Below are 22,169 nucleotides of genomic sequence, written 5' to 3' on the forward strand. Positions count from 1 at the left end.
CACTAAGTGCAGCAGCACATGTGTACACCTGCGTCCTGCCCCCACTGTGCCCTGTACATGCACATATCCACACCCTGACCCCTCGCAGCCCACAGCGCACCCCCACAGGCTCCGCCCCTCACTGACAAACTCACGTCCCACCCCTCGTGCATACACCATCTGCCCCCACCCTATGCCATGCACACATGCACCCCAACCCCATGTCCCACCCCTCAAAACTCTGCAATCATGCACATCTGCGTCCTGCCCCAAGCTCCGCCCCTTCATGCCCTGTGTGCCTGCACTCCACCCTGCAGACCACTGCACATGTTTGTATCCACACCCTGCCCCCCCAAAACCCTGTCTGAACCCCAGTGCCCCAAGCACCAACATCCCACAACCTCAACCCCTGAACCCTGATCCTGTACGCTCCATGCTCACGCATACCCTGGCCCCACCCTTCCTCACCCACTTCTGCCCCATGCCCTTGCCCTACCCCATACCCGCCCCACAGCCCACCCTGTGCCCCTGTACACCGTGCCACACACTTCATACCATATTCAACCCCACAGCCTCCCTCCCCCATGCCCCATGCTCCCACCCCTGTGCCCTGCACACTGTACTACACCCACACTCACCAAAATCCAAACAAATACAAAACCTTAAGAGACTGGGGGAAATCAACTGCAAAGTATCCTTATCAAGATAATTATATAACTTGAAGTCAACAGAAAATCATAAAGCATATGAAGATGCAGGCAGGTATAGCCCAGCTAAATGACCAAAATTAAAATAATGGAGGAGACACAGACTTTCGAACAACTGATCAATGATATTCACACAATTCTACTAAATAAATTCAATGGGGTGGCTAACGACATTAAGGAGATCAAGAAGAAACCTGAAGAGTATAAAGAAGAATTTCACAGAAAAAAGAGCAGAAATCACAGAGATGAAAAATACTGTAGAGTAAATAAAAAATATATTAGATGGGCAGGCCACAGTGGCTCAGCAGGCAAGAATGCTTGCCTGCCATGCCAGAGGACCTGGGTTAGATTCCCGGTGCCTGCCCATGTAAAAAAAAAAATATATATATATATATATTAGAACTTTTGTGCATCAAAGAACTTCATCAAGAAAGTAAAAGGACAGCTTACACAATGGGAGACAATATTTGGAAACGACATATCAGATAAAGGTCTAGTATCCAGAATTTATAAAGAGATTGTTCAACTCAACAACAAAAAGACAGCCAATCCAATTATAAAATGGGAAAAAGACTTGAACAGACAGTTCTCAGAAGAGGAAATACAAATGGCCAAAAGGCACATGAAGAGATGCTCAACGTCCCTGGCCCTTAGAGAAATGCAAATCAAAACCACAATGAGATATCATCTCACAACCACCAGAATGGCCATTATCAACAAAACAGAAAGTGACAAGTGCTGGAGAGGATGTGGAGAAAGAGGCACACTTATCCACTGTTGGTGGGAATGTCAAATGGTGCAACCACTGTGGAAGGCAGCTTGGCGGTTCCTCAAAAAGCTGAATATAGAATTGCCATATGACCCAGCAATACCACTGCTAGGTATCTACTCAGAGGACTTAAGGGCAAAGACACAAACGGACACTTGCACATCAATGTTTATAGCAGCATTATTTACAATTGCAAAGAGATGGAAACAGCCAAAATGTCCATCAACAGACGAGTGGCTAAACAAACTGTGGTATATACATATGATGGAATATTATGCAGCTTTAAGACAGAATAAACTTATGAAGTATGTAACAACATGGATGGACCTTGAGAACATTATGCTGAGTGAGACTAGCCAAAAACTAAAGGACAAATACTGTATGGTCTCACTGATATGAACTGACATTAGTGAATAAACTTGGAATATGTCATTGGTAACAGAGATCATCAGGAGATAGAAATAGGGTAAGATATTGGGTAATTGGAGCTGAAGGGATACAGACTGTGCCACAGGACTGGATACAAAAACTCAGAAATGGACAGCACAATACTACCTAACTGTAATACAATTATGTTAAAACACTGAGTGAAGCTGCATGTGAGAATGATAGAGGGAGGAGGGCTGGGAACATTTAAAGATTGAGATGGTATAATCTAGGAATGCCTAGAGTGTATAACAACAGTGAAATGTACAATGTAAAAATTTTAAAAATGTTTTTGCATGAGGAAGAATAAAGGAATGTCATTATTGCAGGGTGCTGAAAATAGATGGTAATTAATATTTTAAAATGTCACCTTATGTGTGAGACTAAAGCAAAAAATGTTTGTTTCAAAATTTATATTTTGACTAGAGCATTTCCTAATATAACTTAAGTGGATAGTTCGATTGAACATCATAAGTACTTTGAATCTGAGGTAGGACATGAGATTTTGTTGTTTTGTCCAGAGTGATGCCCTGATGAATCCCAGAGTGATTTGATCAGTGAGTGGAAAAGTATTTGCATGCCCCCTTCAGGGAACGGTGAGAGCGGGGAGAAATTCAACTTCCCCAAGTCAAATTCTTGATATTCTCACAAGCAGTGTGGACAACCAAAGCTACAGGCTGAGCCCCCAGTCTTGGGGTTTGTTCATATGAAACTTAACCCCACAAAGGATAGGTCAAGTCTACTTAAAATTTAGGCTTAAGAGTCACCCCCAAGAGAGCCTCTTTGGTTGCTCAGATGTGGCCTCTCCCTCCAGCCAACATGACGAGCAGTCTCACCACCCTCCCCCTCTCTGCGTGGGACATGACTCCCAGGGATGTGGACCTTCCTGGCAATGTGGGACAGAGATCCTGAAATGAGCTGAGACTCAGCATCAAGGGACTGAGAAAAATCCAAGAATGAGCTGAGAATTAACATCAAGGGATTGAGAGAACCTTCTTCATCAAAAGGGGGAAGAGTGAAATGAGACTTAAGTGTCAATGGCTGAGAGATTCCAGAGTCGAGAGGTTATCCTGGAGGTTATTCTTACGCATTAAGTAGATATCACCTTGTTGTTCAAGATGTAGTGGAGAGGCTGGAGGGAACTGCCTGAAAATGTAGAGCTGTATTCCAGTAGCCATGTTTCTTGATGATGATTGAACAATGATATAGCTTTCACAATGTGACTCTGTGAATGTGGAAACCTTGTGTCTGATGCTCCTTTTATCTACCATATCAACAAAAGAGTAGAACACATGGAATAAAAATAAATAATAGTGGGAACAAATGTTAAAATAAATTTAGTTTGAAATGCTAGTGGTAAATGAAAGCGAGGGGTGAGGGGTATGGTATGTATAACTTTTTTTTCTCTATTATCATTTTATTTCTTTTTCTGTTGTCTTTTTATTCTTTTTCTAAATCGATGCAAATGTTCTAAGAATTGATGAATATGCAACTATGTGATGATATTAAGAATTACTGATTATATATGTAGAATGGAATGATATCTTATTGTTTTGTTTGTTGTTAATTTTTTTAATTAATAAAAAATATATTAGAGACACACAACAACAGATTTGAAGAGGCAGAAGAAAAAGCAAGCTAATTAGAAGACAGGACAATTGATTTTCTTTCCTTTTTTTTTTTTTTTTTGCATGGGCAGGCACTGAGGACAATTGATTTTGTTTTCTTGTTTGTTTGTTTGTTTTTGCATGGGCAGGCACCGGGAAGTGAACCCATGTCTCCAGCAATGCAGGTGAGAACTCTACCTGTTGAGCCACCACGGCCCAGGACAATTGATTCTGAATGCACAAAAGAACAAATGGTAAAAATGATGGACAATTTTGATTGAATATCAGGGAAATGATGGACAATATGAAGCACACAAATATAATAATCATTGGTGTTCCAGAAGAAGAGTAAAGGGCTAGGAAGATTAGTTAAAGAATTAACAGGGGAAAACTTTCCTACCTTATAAAAGACATAAATTCGCAAATCAGAGAATCCCAGCGATCCCCAAATAGAATAAATCCAAACAGACTCTCACTATGACACATACTAATCATTCTGTCAAATGTTGAGAGAAGCAGAAAATGATGAAAGTGACAAGAGAAAAGTCAACTCACCACATATAAGGGAAACCACATAAAACTGAATTCAGACTACTCAACAGCACTGTGAATGTGAGAAGGCAGTGGTATGATACACTTAAGATCCTGAAATAGAAAGACTTCTAGTCAAGAATTCTGTATCCAGCCAAATTGTCCTTCAAAAGTGAGGCAGCGATTACGATTTTCACAGACAAAGGCTAAGAGAATTTTAGAGACCAGTCCTTCAAAAATATTAAAGGGAGTTCTATTGGCTGAAAGGAAAAAGACAGGAGAGTGAGGCCTGGTAATTAAATTAACCAATTAATTTACCAATTAAAAGATACAGATTGGCAGAATGGATTAAGAAATATGATTCACCTATATACTGCTTACAACAGACTCATCTTAGACCTGATACAAATAGATTGAAAGTGAAGGAATGGAAAAAGATGTCCCACGCAAGCAATAACCAAAAGAAAGTAGGAGTAGCTATACTAATATCACTCAAAATAGACTTTGAGTGTCATAAGAGACAAGGAAGGACACTACATACTAATAAAAGGGACAATTCACTGAGAAGAAATAACAATCATTGGTGTGTATGCACCCAATCAAGGAGCTCCAAAGTACATGAGGTAAACATTGGCAAAACTGAAGGGAGCAATACACATTTCAAAAATAGTGGGAGACTTCAATACACCACTCTCCTGTATAGATGGAACAACCAGACAGAGGACTAAGGAGGAAACAGAGAACTTAAACAATTTCATAAATGGATTAGACCTAACAGACATACACAGATCATTACACCCCAAAACACCAAGACATACATTCTTCTCTAGTGCCCATGGAACGTTCTCCAGGATAGATCATATGCTGGGGCACAAAATAAGTCTTAATAAATATAAAAAGACTGAAATTTTTCAAAGCACCTTCTCAGATAACAATGGAGTGAAGCTGGAAACTGATTACCACTGAATAACCAGAGCTTTCACAAATACATGGAGATTAAACAACACACTCTTAAACAGCCAGTGAGTCAAAGAAGAAATTGCTAGAGAAATTGTTATCTATCTGGAGACAAATGAAAATGAGAATATGACATATTAGAACTTATGTGATGCAGCAAAAGCAGTGTTTAGAGGGAAATTTATTGCCTTTAATGCCTATATTTTTTTGGAGAAAAATTATTCTTTATGTAAAAATATCATTGATACTGATAGACTTCAAAGGCAATTTATGCTTCCAGAATACAAAGTACGTAAAACATTTAAAAAATCTATTTGCATTTCAAAGTTCCCATTTTCTGCAAGTCAAACTTGATAATCTTACAAAAATATTTTCCAGCTTTATCATTTAAGAAGCTGCACAACTTTTAAAATGTGGACCATGGAAGCAGGCAAGAGTAGAGGGACATAATGCACCCAGAACTGTGCAGCAGTCTATAGCAACATTTCCCACAATTTTTGGAAACAAAAATACTGCACAAGATGGCTGTCCTCCAGTGTCAGAGAATCTTGGGAAACAGTATTATCAAAAGATGGCCAATTTTTCTGATAATTTTCATACTTTCATTTAGGATTGCTTTTTGAGGAAAATATTTAAGAACACCACTTTAATTACTGTCATTCAATAACTCTGAACTTAAAAAAAGAACTATAGTGAAATGAATGAACTGTTACCATTAAAATGGCTTTGCTGAATTGTGAGTACTGATTCTATGCTATTTTAGATGCAAAAGCAATGAACACATATTCAAGTTTAATTTGAAACCAAGCAAATTATGTATGTAGGCTCAGATAGTAGCAGTGTTCACTTTTATTACTGATAGCTTAACTGGAAGAGCCATTCTATTCATTTTACCAGCAGGAAGAGCAGCACCAAGATTTCTTAAATTCTTTATGTATAAAGCTTAAATCATTGTCCAAGTCTCATTCTTTGCATGCTTCAATTCTTGTTATTTAACATTAAATAACCGGATTTGGAGAGTTACTATATACTGTATTAAAACAGTTATACAGCATCTTTGCACTGTCAAAAAGCAAAACACTGTGAATGGCAACCGTTTTTCACCCTGAAGGTGCCAAACCTTCACTGCTCCTGCCAGCAGTGGTTTTACCATAGTAGAATAACAGAAACCAAAGTAATCATGGTGCAATGGATTTCTGAATTCTTTTATCTACCACTGGTACTGGGGCTTAGTACTTTCCCCTCATAGGCTATATCTTCTGATCATTCTATCATCTTTAACGGAGAAAAGGCATCAGGTCATATAGTGGGTAATGGCTCTCACAGCATAAAGGAGTTCTGCTTGCATCCTAGCTTTTATAAGAAGCAGATTAACATGAACCTTCTCAGAGTGATTGAACTGCCTCCAGAAGCTACCATACATTCTTTTGGTAACCTTTTCAGGAGTACAAACCATGGTTTTGACATAAACTTTAAAGCTACAATCCAATCGTTGGTTAATTTCACTACAGTCATAGTCATTATATCTTATTCCATACATGCAGTGAATATAGTTCCAAATAGCACGTCTAAGTATTGAGGTATCAACACCTTTGTGCATTGCCATTGTATTCAATTGCCCCACATCTGGATAAAGGCAATTAACAAAGAATAACCATGGTCTTCCCAACAATAGTCCTGGACTTGAAATGTTGGAACATACATCCCATGTTTAGAGAAATCCTTATAGCCATAGCTAGTATCCTCAAAGTGACGAGATACATCTCTTGCTGGTATAACTTCTTCATCATCTGAAGAGAAAACAAACATGCTCTCTCTTTTCTCTATTTCAAAACGTGAAGCCATCTCTTCCTGACTTGCCTCTTCTTCATCTTGCCATTCCTGTAACTGCTTCATCTTTTCCATGAGGGCTTCAATCTCAAAGAAGGAATCACCGAAATATTTCCTGTTGAGGTGACCTACATCTCATCCACATTGTGATTGTCATTTGTAATGTCTTAGATGCAGGAGTTACTAACAGAAGGAGGTCTGAATGTATGGCCACCATCACAATGAATTTCTGGACTGATTCCACAGCCAAATGTGAACGAGGCAAGAGAAAGATAGTGTGTGAGTAGAACTACTGCATGTACCAGTTCCGCTAAGGACCACTTGTGCTCTTCAGCTTTTAAAAGTCCCTCAGTATGTTCTTCGGTAATAAGCCAAAGTCTATGGGCTAACACCTTGTTAAGTTCTCCTAAATTTTGTAGTTTTTGAGGAGCATTCTCTAAACCACTGAGACACTTGGGGTCCCTACCAACATGAAGAAAATCATTTATTTACATGAAGGTTCACTAATTAGGAGCACTGATATCTTGCTGCAACCATTATCCCAATGTAGTGCTGATAATGAAGGGGTAATGGCCCATCCATTTGCAGTAGATGGTGTTGAGTTTTTAAGAAACTTTCTAAATATTGTGGGTGGAAAACCATAACTATATAATGTTATCCAAATGACCCAAAGCAGCAAAACAGTCTGCAAATAAAGCATGCATTTGTGCATCTTCACTCCCCACCTGAAGAATCTCCTTTTCTGGGATGAATCTGCTTGGTCCCTGTCCTACTGGTCGAGGAATTCTAATTCCAAGTTCCTATAAGAGGAAAACAATTTGAATGACAGCAGAGTTCTCATGAAAGCCATGGAGGCTGGAAGGAACTTGCAAAAAAATTTTCAAGCACTGGATGCTCTTCAGAATAAACCAACTTTCTCTCATATATCTTTAAAGGGATACCTCATAGAAAGCATGAGCAGCTGAGCAAGAAGCTTATTCAACCCATCCAAAGAAAAAGCATTTGAAAGCCTGTGTGATGGATGAGAAGGTGTGTCTTTTAATGAATGAAGATACTCGGTTTTCCTCAAAATGATTTGTCTAATGTTTTCCAGTGCTGTCTCTATAATACTTGAATCTCTACTACACAGACCATCCCATTTCACTTCAATTCCTCCTTCAGACATGCCAGTTTGGGAGTTTTGCCTTTCCTTTCAATTACCTTTCACCATGTTCCCAAAAGGACTGTGTTTTTTTTTTTTTTGCATGGGCAGGCACCGGCAATCAAACCCGGGTCTCCCGCATGGCAGACGAGAATTCTGCCACTGCGCCACCTTGTTACCGCCCAGAACTGTGTATTTTTAAAATAAGAACTATACGGATACAATCAGAGAAATCAAGTCCTCATGAGAAAAGCACGTGTGAGTGACATTTGGAACCAGAACTCTCTGTTACATCGATGCTTTCAATTCTCTCCTGTTGCAAGAAGGGGCAATTGTCTGGCCAGAGATTGGAGGAAGAAAAAAAGGTTGGAAAGTTGCAACCTTACAGTGCTGGCTTTGCTGGGCACAGCGCCTCCGGAGGTGTTCTCCGTCTCGCCCGGTCAGAGGATATCCTCATGTTGCAGACCGGTCAAATCCGTGTTCTGCCCCAAAACGCCGGTAACAGGGAACGCTCTCCAATCATTCCGGGTTTTGTTTTGTTTTTTTTTTTTTTCCTGAGCAGCTACTGTGTTCTTGGGAGCGTCCCTGCCCTCCGCAGCTCCTCCCTGTGCTGAAAGGCCAGCTGGTGCCAGCGGGACCGCTCACTGAACCCTGGTCCACTGGCCGCTGCGACCGAGAACCCGGGCACTCCCAGAGGGAGGCAACCTCCTGCAGCCGCTGTCTCATTGAAGGCGGCGGCGGCGTTGGAGGACAGCACTCATGGTCCAGCCGATCCAAATGCCCGTGAAAATGCTGTTGCTTCCTGTGTCCTCACCCAGCGTCTGCCAAGCCAGACGGGTACAGGGTAGCCCAGGCAATCCCCGAGCACCTGGATGGGCCATGAAGCTGGCTGAGTGGCAGGGCCAGAGGCACAGAGCGTGCCCCTATGGCCAGCCCCATCAGTGGGGATCAGCCCAGAGCTTAAATGCCTATGTTAAAAAAGAAAAAAGAGCAAAAATCGAAGACTTAACTGCTCACCTGGAGTAACTAGAGAAAGAACAGCAAACTAACCGCAAAGCAAACAGAAGAGAAATAACGAAAATTAAAGCAGAATTAAATGAACTGGAGAACAAAAAACAACCGAAAGAACAAAAAAAAAAAAGAAGAAGAAAAAAGAATCTAATTGTGAGTACGGAAATACACCACCAAATCTATAGCCAATTGATCTTTTGACAAGGTCTCCAAATCTACTAAAGGGGGATAAAATAGTCTTCTCAATAAATGTGCATGGGAAAACTGGATATCAATAGCCAAAAGAATGAAAGAGGACGCTTACTGTACACCCTATTAAAAATTAACTCAAAATGGACCAAAGACCTAAACGTAAGAGTCAGAACTATAAAGTTCCTAGAAGAAAATATAAGGAACCCTCTTCAAGATGTAGTAATAGGAGGTAGCTTCCTAAACTTTTCACCCAAAGCACAAGCAACAACAAGAAAAAAAAAACAGAAAAATGGAAACGTCTCAAAATCAAAAGCTTATGTGCCTCAAAAGATTTTGTTAATAAGTTGAAGAGGTAGCCAACTCAATGGGGGAAATATTTGGAAACTGTATGGGATAGAGGTTTGCTATACTGTATACATAAAGAAATCATTAAAATTTACAACAAAAGAACAAATGACCTAATTATAAAATGGGCTAAAGATATGAAAAGCCATTTTTCTGGCAAGGAAATACAGATGGCTCAAAAGCACATGAGGAGATGTTCACTCTTATTAGCGACAAGGGAAACGCAGATCAAGACTACAATGAGATACCACCTCACCCTTATAATAATGGCTGCTATTAAACAAACAGGAAACTACAAATGTTGGAGAGGATGTGGAGAAATTGGAACACTCATGCACTGCTGGTGGGAATGTATACTCATGCAGCTGCTATGGAAGACAGTTTGGTGGCTCCTTAGAAAACTAAATATCGAGTTGCCCTACGACCTGGAATAACACTACTCAGTATATACCCAGAAGGCCAAAAGCAGTGACACAAATAGACATTTTCACACCGATGTTCCCAGCAGCATTAATCACAATTGCCAAAAGATGGAAATGATCCAAATGCCTATCGACAGACAAGTGGATAAACAAAATCTGGTATACACATACAATAGAATATTATGAAGCAGTAAGACATAAGGAGGCGCTGAAGCATATGGCAGCGTGGATTAACCTTGAGGACGTAATGCTGAGTGAAATAAGAAATACACAAAAGGACAGATACTGTATGATTTCACTTTTATGACCCTGGTAAAGGTAAACTCAGGGGAATAAAATACAGAATATAGGGGACCTAGAGATACACAGAAGCTAGAGATGGGTAAACTAATGAGGTTGGACTTAAATTTAAGGGAATGGATTGAGGTGAAGGCAGTTTATTAGTGGGTCTCTACGTAACACTGCCATTTGGAAGGTGAACATGATTGAAAGAGCTTGTATAGAGCCATGTATATGACCGATTAACACTAAAAATAAATATAAGTTCTTGCTTGAACTACTTCAAAGGTATGATTCTTGTACAAAGAGTGTTTAATTTCAGGGGTACTGGGGGAAAACTGCTATTGGATGTTATGGTCTATGTTTAGTAGGAAAACAGCAGCAGTACCACAGCAACACCAGGGGAAAATAACGGAGTTGGGGTGGGATAATAGCTAAGGTGAGGGGTGGGTTTTCTATTTGGTGAGGGTGTGTTTCTCAGTTGTTTTTCTCTTGGGAGCAATGAAAATTGTCTAAAACTGAGAGTGCTGATGATTTTACAACTGAGGATAATATGAGACATGGATTATTGACTTTGGACATTATACATGATGCCCAATGGATGGAGGTGGCTGAAAAATATACTGACTGAGAAGTAGAATGGTGAACTGTGGTAGATATATATGAATGGAATATTGTGTGGCTACAGAAAGAAATGAAGTTGTGAGATGTGCAACGATGTGAATGAACCTGGAAGACATTATGTGTTGTGAAATAAGACAGAAACAAAAGAACAAATTTTGTATGACGTACTTTAGAAAACACTTATAAGAAAACTAAGGCCTAGATTGTCAGCTCTTACAGCAGTCACATTTAGTCTGAAGCTGTTAATTGTTATTTCTAGATTTTGCGATGCTGTACTATATATATAAAACCTCGTATTTCCTGAACTTTGGGCACCTGTGTCCCACCTAAGACTCAGAATAGGAGTTCTGCAAGTCTGAAAGGCAGCAGTACCACATACAACAACCGTTAAAGAAACCTAAAAAGAGATCAGGCTTCAGCTAGAGATAAGAACAAAGCCTACCAGTTTGGGACTAAAGTAAATCAGAATACAGGGGTAAGGAGGACACTGTATTTTAGAACTTCACTTATTGTGTAAGACCAAAGGAAGAGAGGTTTATTTTGTCCAAAACCTAAATGTTCTGTAGCAAATACTCTAACGACCTGTCTGGATAGATCACTTCAACAACCCAAAAACATGGAGCCCAGAATGGGAATGAGAGGTTATAATTTTGTATAGCTTAATGCAATACCCGGATACATCCTAGAGTATGTTGAGCAGATAATTAAAAAGTATTGGCAAAGTCCCTTCAGCAATGGGAGAAAAAAATATGTGACTATTAAGCTTTACCACCGTGGAACCCCTGATACTGTCTCAAACATTAGGGACTCCCAAGTCAATAGGACAAGTTCTTGATCTTGAAGCTTGCTCTTGTGAAGTTTATTTCTGTAGCGGAGAAGCTAAGCCTACCTATAGTTATGCCTTAGAGTTACTTCCGGAGGACCTTTTTTTCGCTCAGATGTGGCATTTCTCTCTCTAAGCCCAACTCTGCAAGTAAAGTCATTATCCTCCCCCCTAGGTGGGACATGACATTTAAGGCTCAAAGTCTCCCAGGCAATGTGGGATATGAATCCAAGGGACAATCCTGGCCTTGGCATCATGAGATCAGCAATGCCTTCCTGACCAAAAAATGGGGGAAAATGTGACAAAATAAGGTATCAGTGGCCAAGAGAGTTCAAATAGAGTTGTGAGGCTATTCTGGAGGTTACCCTTATGCAAGTTTCAGCTTTATATTGCTATTTATGATGGTCTGCCAAACTTTAACCAAAACCATTCCCGTTAACCCTAAAGAACACCTAGGGCTCTATCTGAGATTCTACAATAGTTTCACGCACTATGATTACTTTCCAGAAACTTACAACCTCTACATGGGTTCCTCGGCCAGATAAGTCCTGAAATCCGGAGGGGCTAGCCTCTTCAGGAACATCAACTAGCTCCATCTTCCTATCTCATATTATCAACAGCCATTTCCAACATGAACAAATAAGAATGGGCATAGCCCAAATATCCCTTAAGATTGGGAGAAGGATCAAAGGAGAAAGAGGCATTATAAGAAAAGATAGGACTTAACAAATAAGTATTACTGCTGAATCATTACATTGATATTTCTTTTAGTTTCCAGTGTCTTGGAGCAGCTAGAAGGAAAAACCTAAAATTGTAGAATTGCAACCCATACCAAACTCTGAAATCTGTTCTATAATTACTTGTTATAATGTATTTTGTAATATATTACTTTTTGGTATATATATTTCACAATAAAATTAAAAAAAAAAGAATGAAGTTGGAGGACTCACACTTCCTGACTTTAATGCATATTACAGAACAGTCCCTTCAAGAAATGGTACTTGGAGAACTGTATATCAATTTCCAAAGATTGAAAGAGGACTCATAGTTCATACCTTATACAAAAATAGCTCAAATGGGTCAAAGACATAAAATATAAGGTCAGTATCATAAAACTCCTAGAAGAAAATGTAGGGAACCATCTTCAAGATCTTGTGGTAGGAATGTTGACAGAAGGGACAAGATGGTGGCTTAGTGAGGTATAAAATTTAGTTCGTCCTCCAGAGCAGTTAGTAAATACCCAGGTACTACATGGAAAAATTGTTGAGGCTACATCAGTGACCGGACACACAGCATATATCAGTCTGGACCAGATAGAAAGGCTGAGACCCCTACACAAAACTGCAAGTCTGCCAAGCTGTGGAGGTGGGCATCCCTCCCACACGGACATGGTAGGCTGGTTCCCTGGGGGGAAAGGAAACAGACTTTACTAGCAGCAAGGGCTTAGCTCAACCAAGCTCCAATTGCAGAATTAATTAACAAATTCTGACTACCAAAATTAGGCCCCCAGCACAGATAAACCTGGAATGAACAATAAAAGCACTAGGAGTTATTGCCCAGGCAGAGAGAGGGTGGAGCCGACAAAAAGAAAACAAGAGAAGTTTCTCTTGTCAGACAGCACTAAATACTGGAAAAGGGCTGGACACCAAGAAAAGGGTGCCCACAGAGCCTGGAGATACATAGAGCAATGTACCAACTTAAGTGCTTGATTGACAAACCCAAGCAGCAGGGGTCCAGCTCTGAAAAGGCTTTTTTTTTTTTTGCTTTTTTTTCTACTCCATAACAGCTCATTAGATAGAACTGGAAGCACTCTCCGGCTCCAGCACTGCCCCAGGAAAAGGCAGAATTAAACTTGTCTGAGAGACAAAATAACTAGTTAGGTGAAAGGAGTTAATTCCCTAAAGGTTGTTATCTTCCCCAAGAGGAAGGCGGGGCCTAGTTCAAGCGGAATCCTTTCTTCAAGGAATTCAGGCCCCACAGACTGGAAAACTGAAGCAATTAATGTCAACCTACAACATCACCTCTGTCTCAACCATGCCCCTGGCAGGTTAAGTCTGCTGAAATTAAAGGCACCACATCACTTAATGCTGGTGGGAAGCTGCAGGCAGACAAGTGCCACATACTGGGCAGGATAAGAAAAGCACAGAATCTAGGGTCTTCATAGGAAAGTCTGATAACCTAATGGATCTCACCGTCAGGGAAAACAGATGCTGGCGACTCTTTCCCCCTGAGACATGGGCCTGTCTGGTCTGGGAAAATCTGACTATGGTCTGTAGTATCTGAGGAGACCCTTCTCAAAAGAAAAGGCTCCAAATAGGCAGGGCAAGTAACAGAAAAACAAGAACTGAAAAATTCTGATCAGTTAAACAGAATCTATGCTAGATGTCTAAAATAAGTTAAACTGAATATCAAAGAACAGATAGAGAACAAAGCTATCCAGCAAGAAAATCCTAGGTAAAAGAATGAAAAACACCTACAGAATAAACTAAGGAAATCAAATGCCTAGATGTCAGCAAAAAAATAAATGCTATGAAAATCAAAGATATGGTCCAGGCAAAGGAAAAAACCAGTAATTCAAATGAGATCCAGGAGGTGAAGCAACTAATTCAAGATATTTTAATAGACATGGAAAATCTCATGAAAAATCCAATCAATGAGTTGAGGGAGACAATTGGTGAGCAAAAGGAAGTACTCCAAACTTTGAAAAAACAAATCACAGAACTTATGGGAAGGAAAGGTATAATAGAAGAGATGAAAGAAACAATGGTAACTTAGAAAAATAGATTTGAAGAGGCAGAAGAAAGGATTACTGAACTAGTGGACTGGACATCTGAAATCTGACACATAAAAGAAAATACCAGGAAAAGAATGGAAAAAAATGAGTAGGGTGTCAGGAAATTGAAAGACAGCATGAAGCACATAAGTATATGCGTTTTGGGTGCCCCAGAAGGAGAAGGGAAAAGGAGGAGAAAGACTAAGGGAGGAAATAATAAAATTTCCTATCTCTTATGAAAGACATAAAATTACAGATTCAAGAAGTGCAGCGTACCCCAAACAGAACAGATTTAAATAGACATACTCCAAGACATTTACTAATCAAATTGTCAGATATCAAACAGAAGGACAGAATTTTGTAAGCAGCAAGAGAAAAGCAATCCATAACATACAAGGGAAGACCAATAAGAAATATAGATTTCTCAGCAGAAACCATGGAGGCAAGAAGGCAGCAGTATGATATATTGAAGATTCTAAATGAGAAAAACTGCCAAGGAAGAATTCTATATCCACAAAAATCATCCTTCAAAAATGAGGGGGAGATTAAAATATTTTCAGACAAACAATCCCTAAGAGAATTTGTGACTAAGAGTCTGGCTCTGCAAAAAAAGCTAAAGGGAGCACTACAGCCAGATAGGAAAAGGCAGGCGAGAGAGGTCTGGAGAAGAGTGTAGAAATGAAGACTATCAGTAAAGTTAAAAAGAGAAAAATATTATGCATATCATATAAAATAGAAAATACTAAATTGTACAAGAAAGTACTGCTTTTATAGTTATAACTTTTAATGTTAATGGACTAAATTCTCCAATCAAAAGACATAGACTGGCAGAATGGATTGAAAAATAGGACCCATCTATATGCTATCTACAGGACACTCATTTTAGAACCATGGACAAATATGGGTTGATAGTGAAAGGTTGGGAAAACATATTTCATGCAAACAGCCATCAGAAAAGAGCAGGAATAAGCTATACTAATATCCCACAAATTAGACTTCAAATGTAGAACAATTAAAAGAGACAAAGAAGCATACTATGTATTAATAAAAGAAACAATTCAACAAGAACACATAAAAGTCATAAGTATTTATGCACCAAGACAGAGTACTGAAAAGTACATGAGGTAAATAATGACAACACTAAAGGGAGAAATAGACACCTTTACCACAATAGTTGGAGACATCAATTCCCTGCTCTCATTAATGGACAGAACATTTAGAGAGAGGATCAAAAAAGAAAGAGAGATTTTGAATAATACAATAAATGAACTAGACTTTACAACATTTACAGAGCATTACAACCCAAACTGCAGGTTACACATTTTTCTCAAGTGCTCATGGATCACTCTCAAGGATAGTACATAGCAAACTTGGTCACAAAGCAAGTTTCAATAAATTTAAAATAAATTTTAAAAAGATTAAAATCACACTTTCTCAGATCAAAATGAAATGAAGTTTGAAATCAATAACAGGTAGAGGGCCAGAAAATTCACAAATAAATGGAGACTAAACAACATACTCTTAAATAATCAGTGGGTCAGGGAAGAAGTTAAAAGAGAAATCAGTAAATATCTCAAGGCAAATGAAAATTAGAACAGAACATATTAAAATTTGTTGGCTGCAGCAAAGGCAGTGCTAAGAAGGAAATTTATTGCCCTAAATGCCTATACTTAAAAAAAAAAAGAATTAGAGAAAGAACAGCAAACTAACCACAAAGCAAAAAAAAAAAAAAAACGAAAGATTTTAACAAAGATTAGAGCAGAAATACATGAAATTGAGAATATAAAAACAATCAAGAAAATCAATGAAACAAGAAGTTGGTTCTTTGAGAAAATGAATGATATCAATGGACCCTTAGCTAGGTTGTCAAAAAAAAAAGAGAGAGAGAGAGAATGCAAATAAATAAAATCGGAAATAGAAAAGGAGAAATAAACACTGACACTGCAGAAATAAAGGAGGTAATGAAAGGATACTATGAGCAACTATATGCTAATAAACCAGACAAGTAGATAAAATGGACAACTTCCTAGAAATGCATGAACAACCAGCACTGACTCAAAAAGAAATAGACGACCTAAACAAATCAATCACAAGTAAAACGAATGAATCAGTCATCAAGAAGCTCCTAAAAAATAAAAGCCCAGGACCACATGGGTTCACATGTGAATTCTACCAAGCAGTTAAGAAAGAACTAGTACCAATTCTGCTCAAACTCTTCAAAAAAATTGAAGAGGAGGGAAAGCTACCTAACTCAATCTATGACGCCAAGATCACCCTAATACCAAGCCAGACAAAGAAACTACAAGAAAAGAAAATTACACAGACCAATCTTTCTAATGAATATAGATGCAAAAATCCTCAACAAAATACTTATGAATCAAATCCAGCAGCACATTAAAATAATTATACATCATGACCAAGTAGGATTTATTCCTGGTATGCAAAGATGCTTCAACATAAGAATATCAACTAATATACCATATCAGCAAATCAAAGCCGAAAAACCACATGATCATCTTGATTGATGCAAAAATGTTACTGACCAAATTCAACATTCTTTCTTGATGAAAACACTTCAAAGCACAGGAATAGAAGGGAAGTTCCTCAGCATGATAAAGGGAATATATGAAAAACCCACAGCTAACATCATCCTCAATGAGGAAAGAGTGAAAGCTTTCCCTCAAAGATTAGGAACAAGACAAGGATGACCACTGTCACCACTGTTACTCAACATTGTGCTGGAAGTTCTAGCCGCAGCAATGAGACAAGAAAAAGAAACAAAAGGCATTCAAATTCGAAAAGGAAGTAAAACTCTGTTTGCAGATGATATAATCCTGTATGTCAAAAAATCCCCAAAAATCTACAGCAATGAGACTAGAGCTAATAATAAATGAGTACAGCAAAGTGTCAGGGTACAAGATCAACACTCAAAAAATCATCAATGTTTTTATACACTAGTAATGAGCAACCTGAGGAGGAAATCAAGAAAAAAGTTTCATTTACAATAGCACCCAAAAGAATCAAATATTCAGAAATAAATTTGTTCTAGTTTGCTAGCTACCAGAATGCAACACACCAGAGATGGATTGGCTTTTAATAAAAGGGGATTTATTTCATTAGTTCTTCAGAGGAAAGGCAGCTAACTTTCATCTGAGGGTCTTTCTTACGTGGGAAGGCTCAGGGTGTTCTCTGCTGGCTTTCTCTCCAGGCTTCTGGGTTCCAACAACTTTCCCCGGGGTGATTCCTTTCTGCATCTCCAAAGGCCTGGGCTGAGCTGTGAGTGCTGAGATGAGGCAGGACAAGCTGCTTGGGCTGTGCTACGTTGTGCTCTCTCATTTAAGCACCAGCCAATTAAGTCAAACGTCATTCACTGCAGCGGGCACGCCTCCTAGCCAACTGCAGATGTGATCAGCAATAGATGAGGTTCACGTACCATTGGCTCATGTCTACAGCAACAGAACTAGGTGCCCTCACCTAGCCAATTTGACAACTGAATCTAACTACCACAAAATTTAACTAAGGATACAAAAGACCTATACACAGAAAGCTACAAGAAATTGTTAAAAGAAATCAGGGAAGACCTAAATAAATGGAAGGGTATATCATGTTCATGGACTGGAAGACTAAATACAGTTAAGTAGTCAATTCACCCAAATTGATTTATAGATGGAATACCAATCAAAATCCCCAAAATTTACTGTGCAGAACTAGAAAAACCAATAACCAAATTCATTTGGAAGGGAAGGGTTTCCCAAATAGGTAAAAATATCTTGAGAAAAAAAAATGAAGTGGAAGGTCTAACACTACCTAACTTTAGCATATTATGGAGCTACAGTGGCCAAAACAGCACAGTACTGGCATAACAGTACTGACCAATGGAATCGAATAGATATAGTACTGACCAATGGAATCGAATAGATATAGACCCTTTCACCCGTGGACAAGTGATCTGTGATAAGGTGGTGAAGCCAACCCACTTGGGATAGAGCAGCCTCTTCAATAAATGGTGCTTGGAGAATTGGCTTCTCAAATTCAAAAGAATGATAGAGGATCCATATCTCATACCCTACACAAAAATTAACTCAAAATGGATCAAAGACCTAAACCTTAGAGCCAAGACCATAAAACTTTTAGGAGAAAATGTAGGGAAATATTTTATAAAACTTGAAATAGGAGGCAGTTTCCTAGACTTTACATCCAAAGCATGCACACTGAGAAAAGAAACAGGTATATGGGAACTTCTCATAATTAAACATTTACATCAAAGAACTTTGTCAAGAAAGAAAAAGGTGGCCAAAGTGATGAGAGACAATATTTGGAAAACACATTGCCTTAGTATCCAGAATATATAAAGAGAGTCTTCAACTCAACAACAAAAAGACAAACGAGCCCATTAAAAAATGAGCAAAAAGGGCAAAGACACAAACGGACATTTGCACACCAAAGTTTATAGCAGCGTTATTTACAATTGCAAAGAGATGGAAACAGCCAAAATGTCCATCAACAGAAGAGTGGCTAAACAAACTGTGGTATATACATACGATGGAATATTATGCAGCTTTAAGACAGGATAAACTTATGAAGCATGTAATAACATGGATGGACCTAGAGAACATTATGCTGAGTGAGTCTAGCCAAAAACTAGAGGACAAATACTGTATGGTCCCACTGATGTGAACGGACATTCGAGAATAAACTTGGAATATGTCATTGGTAAAAAAAAAAAAAAAAAAAAAAAAGAGCGAAAACATGAACAGACGCTTCTCAGAAGAGGAAATATAAATGGCTAAAAGGTACATGAAAAGATGATTGATTCACTGGCTCTTGGGGAAATGCAAATCAAAATCACAATGAGATATCATCTCATACCTACAACAATGGCCATTAACAAAAAAAAAAACACAGAAAACAACAAGGGCTGGAGAAGATGCGGAGGCAGAGGCACACTTATCCACTATTGGTGGAAATGTAAAATGGTACAACCACTCTGGAGGGCAGTTCGGTGGTTTCTCAAGAAGCTAAGTATAGAACTGCCATATGATCCAGCAATCCCATTGCTAGGTATATAATCACAGGACATGAGGGCAAGAACACAAATGGACATTTGCACACCAATGTTTATAGCAGCAATATTTATGATTGCCAAGAGACGGAAACAGCCCAAATGTCCATCAACAGTCGAGTGGCTAAACTAGCTGTTGTATATACATACAATGGAATATTTTGCAGCTGGAAGACATAATGAAGCATGTAACAACATGGATGGACCTTAAAGACATTATGCTGAGTAAATAAGCCAAGAACAAACGGACAATATTGTTTGGTCTCATTAATATGAACTAACATTAATGAGTGACCTTGGGGAACTGAATTTAACAATACAGGCTATCAGAAGAGAGCAACAGGATAGAGATTGTGCAATTGGTACTGAAGGAATACAGATTGTGCAACAGGACTGACTGAAAATTCAGAAATGGATAGCACATTAGTACCTCATTGTAGCACAATAATATAAGTACACTGAATGAAGCTGAATGTTAGTAAGATAAAGGGAAAAGGACTGGGGGCACATAAGAAACCAGAAGGAAAGATAGAGAATAAAGACTGAGACGGTATAATTTAGGAATAGAGTGGACAATAATGGTGATTAAATTTAAAAATAAAAAAAGGTTTTTGCATGATTGAGAACAAATGAATGTCAGTATTGCAGGGCATTGAAAATAGATGGGATAAAGGACTAAGTACAATCAATGCAAGCTAGAGTTTATAGTCAACAGTAAAACTGTAATATGCTTCCACTGAATGTAACAAAGGAATTATGCCAAAACTAAATGTCAACAAGCAGGGGGTATGGTAAAGGGGTATGGATTCATTGTGGAATAAAAGGAAATGTCTTCAGAGAGAGTATAGTGGCAAAGGCATGTCTATATACTTAGGTTGGATTGTATGATTTGTGAATAAAACTGTTGAAAAATGAAGAGAGAAACAAGTGCCAGAGAAAATAGGAAAAAGAGATGTACTTATTCATTGTCAGTAGAGAGAATGAGAGGTATAGTCCTTTGGAGGGCAGGATGGTGGTTCCACAGGAGGCTAGGGTTGGGGTTGTCATATGATCCTGAAACCCTGTTGCTCAGTATATACCTGGAAGAACTGAGTGTGGGGACATGAACAGACATTTGCACACTGGTGATTATGGCTGCAGTGTTTGTGATCCACAATGCATGGGGGTAGCCTAAGGGTACAATGACTGAGGAATGGAAGGGGGAACTATGGTGTATAAATACAATGGACTACTGAGCATCCACAGGAAGGAATGGAGTTGCGAGGCATGCAACTAGGTAAATAAATCTTAAGGACTGCATATTGAATTAAATGTCAGGAACAATAAGACAAATATTATCATGCTTCAATCATATGGACTAACTATAATATAAAAACTCAGTGAACTAAAGTTGTGAGCATCAGTTATCAGGTTAGGGCCTACTGTAAAGGGTTCTAGATTGCAAGCTCTTACAGCACTCACATATATTCAGAAGGTATAACTGTTAATTCCAAATTTTGAAATTCCAAAATCTGAAGTACTATTGTATATAACATAGTCCTTCCCAGAAACTGTGGGTATTTATATGACACCTGAGACTCAGAGTTAGAGCTCTGAAGCTATGAAAGTCAACACTAACCCATACAGGAATTTTTTAAAAAGTTGAAAAAGGGATCGGACTTCAAGTAGAGATATGAATGAAGCTAATCTGGATAGGACTAATGTATATCAGAAAACAGGGTAAAGGGTGATATCGTCCCTATTTTAAAACTTCAACTTCTGTGTAAGATGAAAGGGAGAGATATTTACTTGGGTGCAAATTTTATATTTTGGGTAGTGCATTTTCTAATCTATCTTGTCTGGTCAGTTTAGATGAACACCATAAGTACACGGAATCTTGAACAGGGTATGAGATTTTGTTGGTTTGTCCAGGTTAGTGTGATGCCCCGATAAATCCCAAAGTACTATGGGGAGTAATAAAGAGGTATTTGCAAAGTCCCCTTGGGGAAATGGGGAGAATGGAGGACATATTTAGCTTCTCTACTTGGAGAATTTCTGATATTCTCACAAGCAGTAGAGATAACCAAATCAATAGGTTGAGCCCTTGACGTACAGGTTCACCCCTAAGAACCTTATTCCTATAAAAGACAGCCTAAGCCTACTTAAAATCAGGCCTAAGAGTCACCCCCAGAACACCTCTTTTGTTGCTCACATGTGGCCTCTCTCTCTAAGCCAACTTGGCAGGTGAACTGGCTGTCGTCCCTCCTATGTGGGACATGTCTCCCAGGGGTGTAAAGCTCCTTGGCAATGTGGGACAGAAATCCTGGGATGAGGCAGGACCCAGCATGAAGGGATACAGAAAGCATTCTTGACCAAACGTGGGAAGAGAAAAATGAGCAAAATAAACTTTCAGTGGTTGAGAGAAACTGAATTGAAAGGTTATCCTGAGGTTATTCTTATGCATTATATAGATATCCTGCTTTAGTTTATGGTGTATTCGAGGGCTTGAGGGAGCTACTTGAAACTACTGATTTCTGTTTCAGTAGTGTTGATTTTTGAAGACGATTGTATAAAGATGTAATTTAACAATGTGACTGGGGGATTGTGAAAACCCTGTCTGTTTCTCCTTTTATCCAGGGTGTGGATAGATGAATGAAAAATACACATAAAATAAATATATAGTAGAGGGGACTGTGCTGGCTTGAAAGGATG

At 38.8% G+C, this 22,169-nt stretch overlaps 1 protein-coding gene and 1 pseudogene across 2 annotated transcripts in view; both read right to left on the reverse strand.

The window, feature by feature from the left end:
- LOC143670826 (synaptonemal complex central element protein 1-like) overlaps positions 1 to 22,169 on the reverse strand; it is a 49,730-nt gene that overhangs the window by 11,074 nt on the left and 16,487 nt on the right. The window lies entirely within an intron of this gene.
- On the reverse strand, positions 6,170 to 7,448 carry LOC143670569 (sestrin-1-like; annotated as a pseudogene).

Source organism: Tamandua tetradactyla, chromosome X (assembly GCF_023851605.1).
Source record: "Tamandua tetradactyla isolate mTamTet1 chromosome X, mTamTet1.pri, whole genome shotgun sequence".
Classification (NCBI taxonomy): Eukaryota; Metazoa; Chordata; class Mammalia; order Pilosa; family Myrmecophagidae; genus Tamandua; species Tamandua tetradactyla.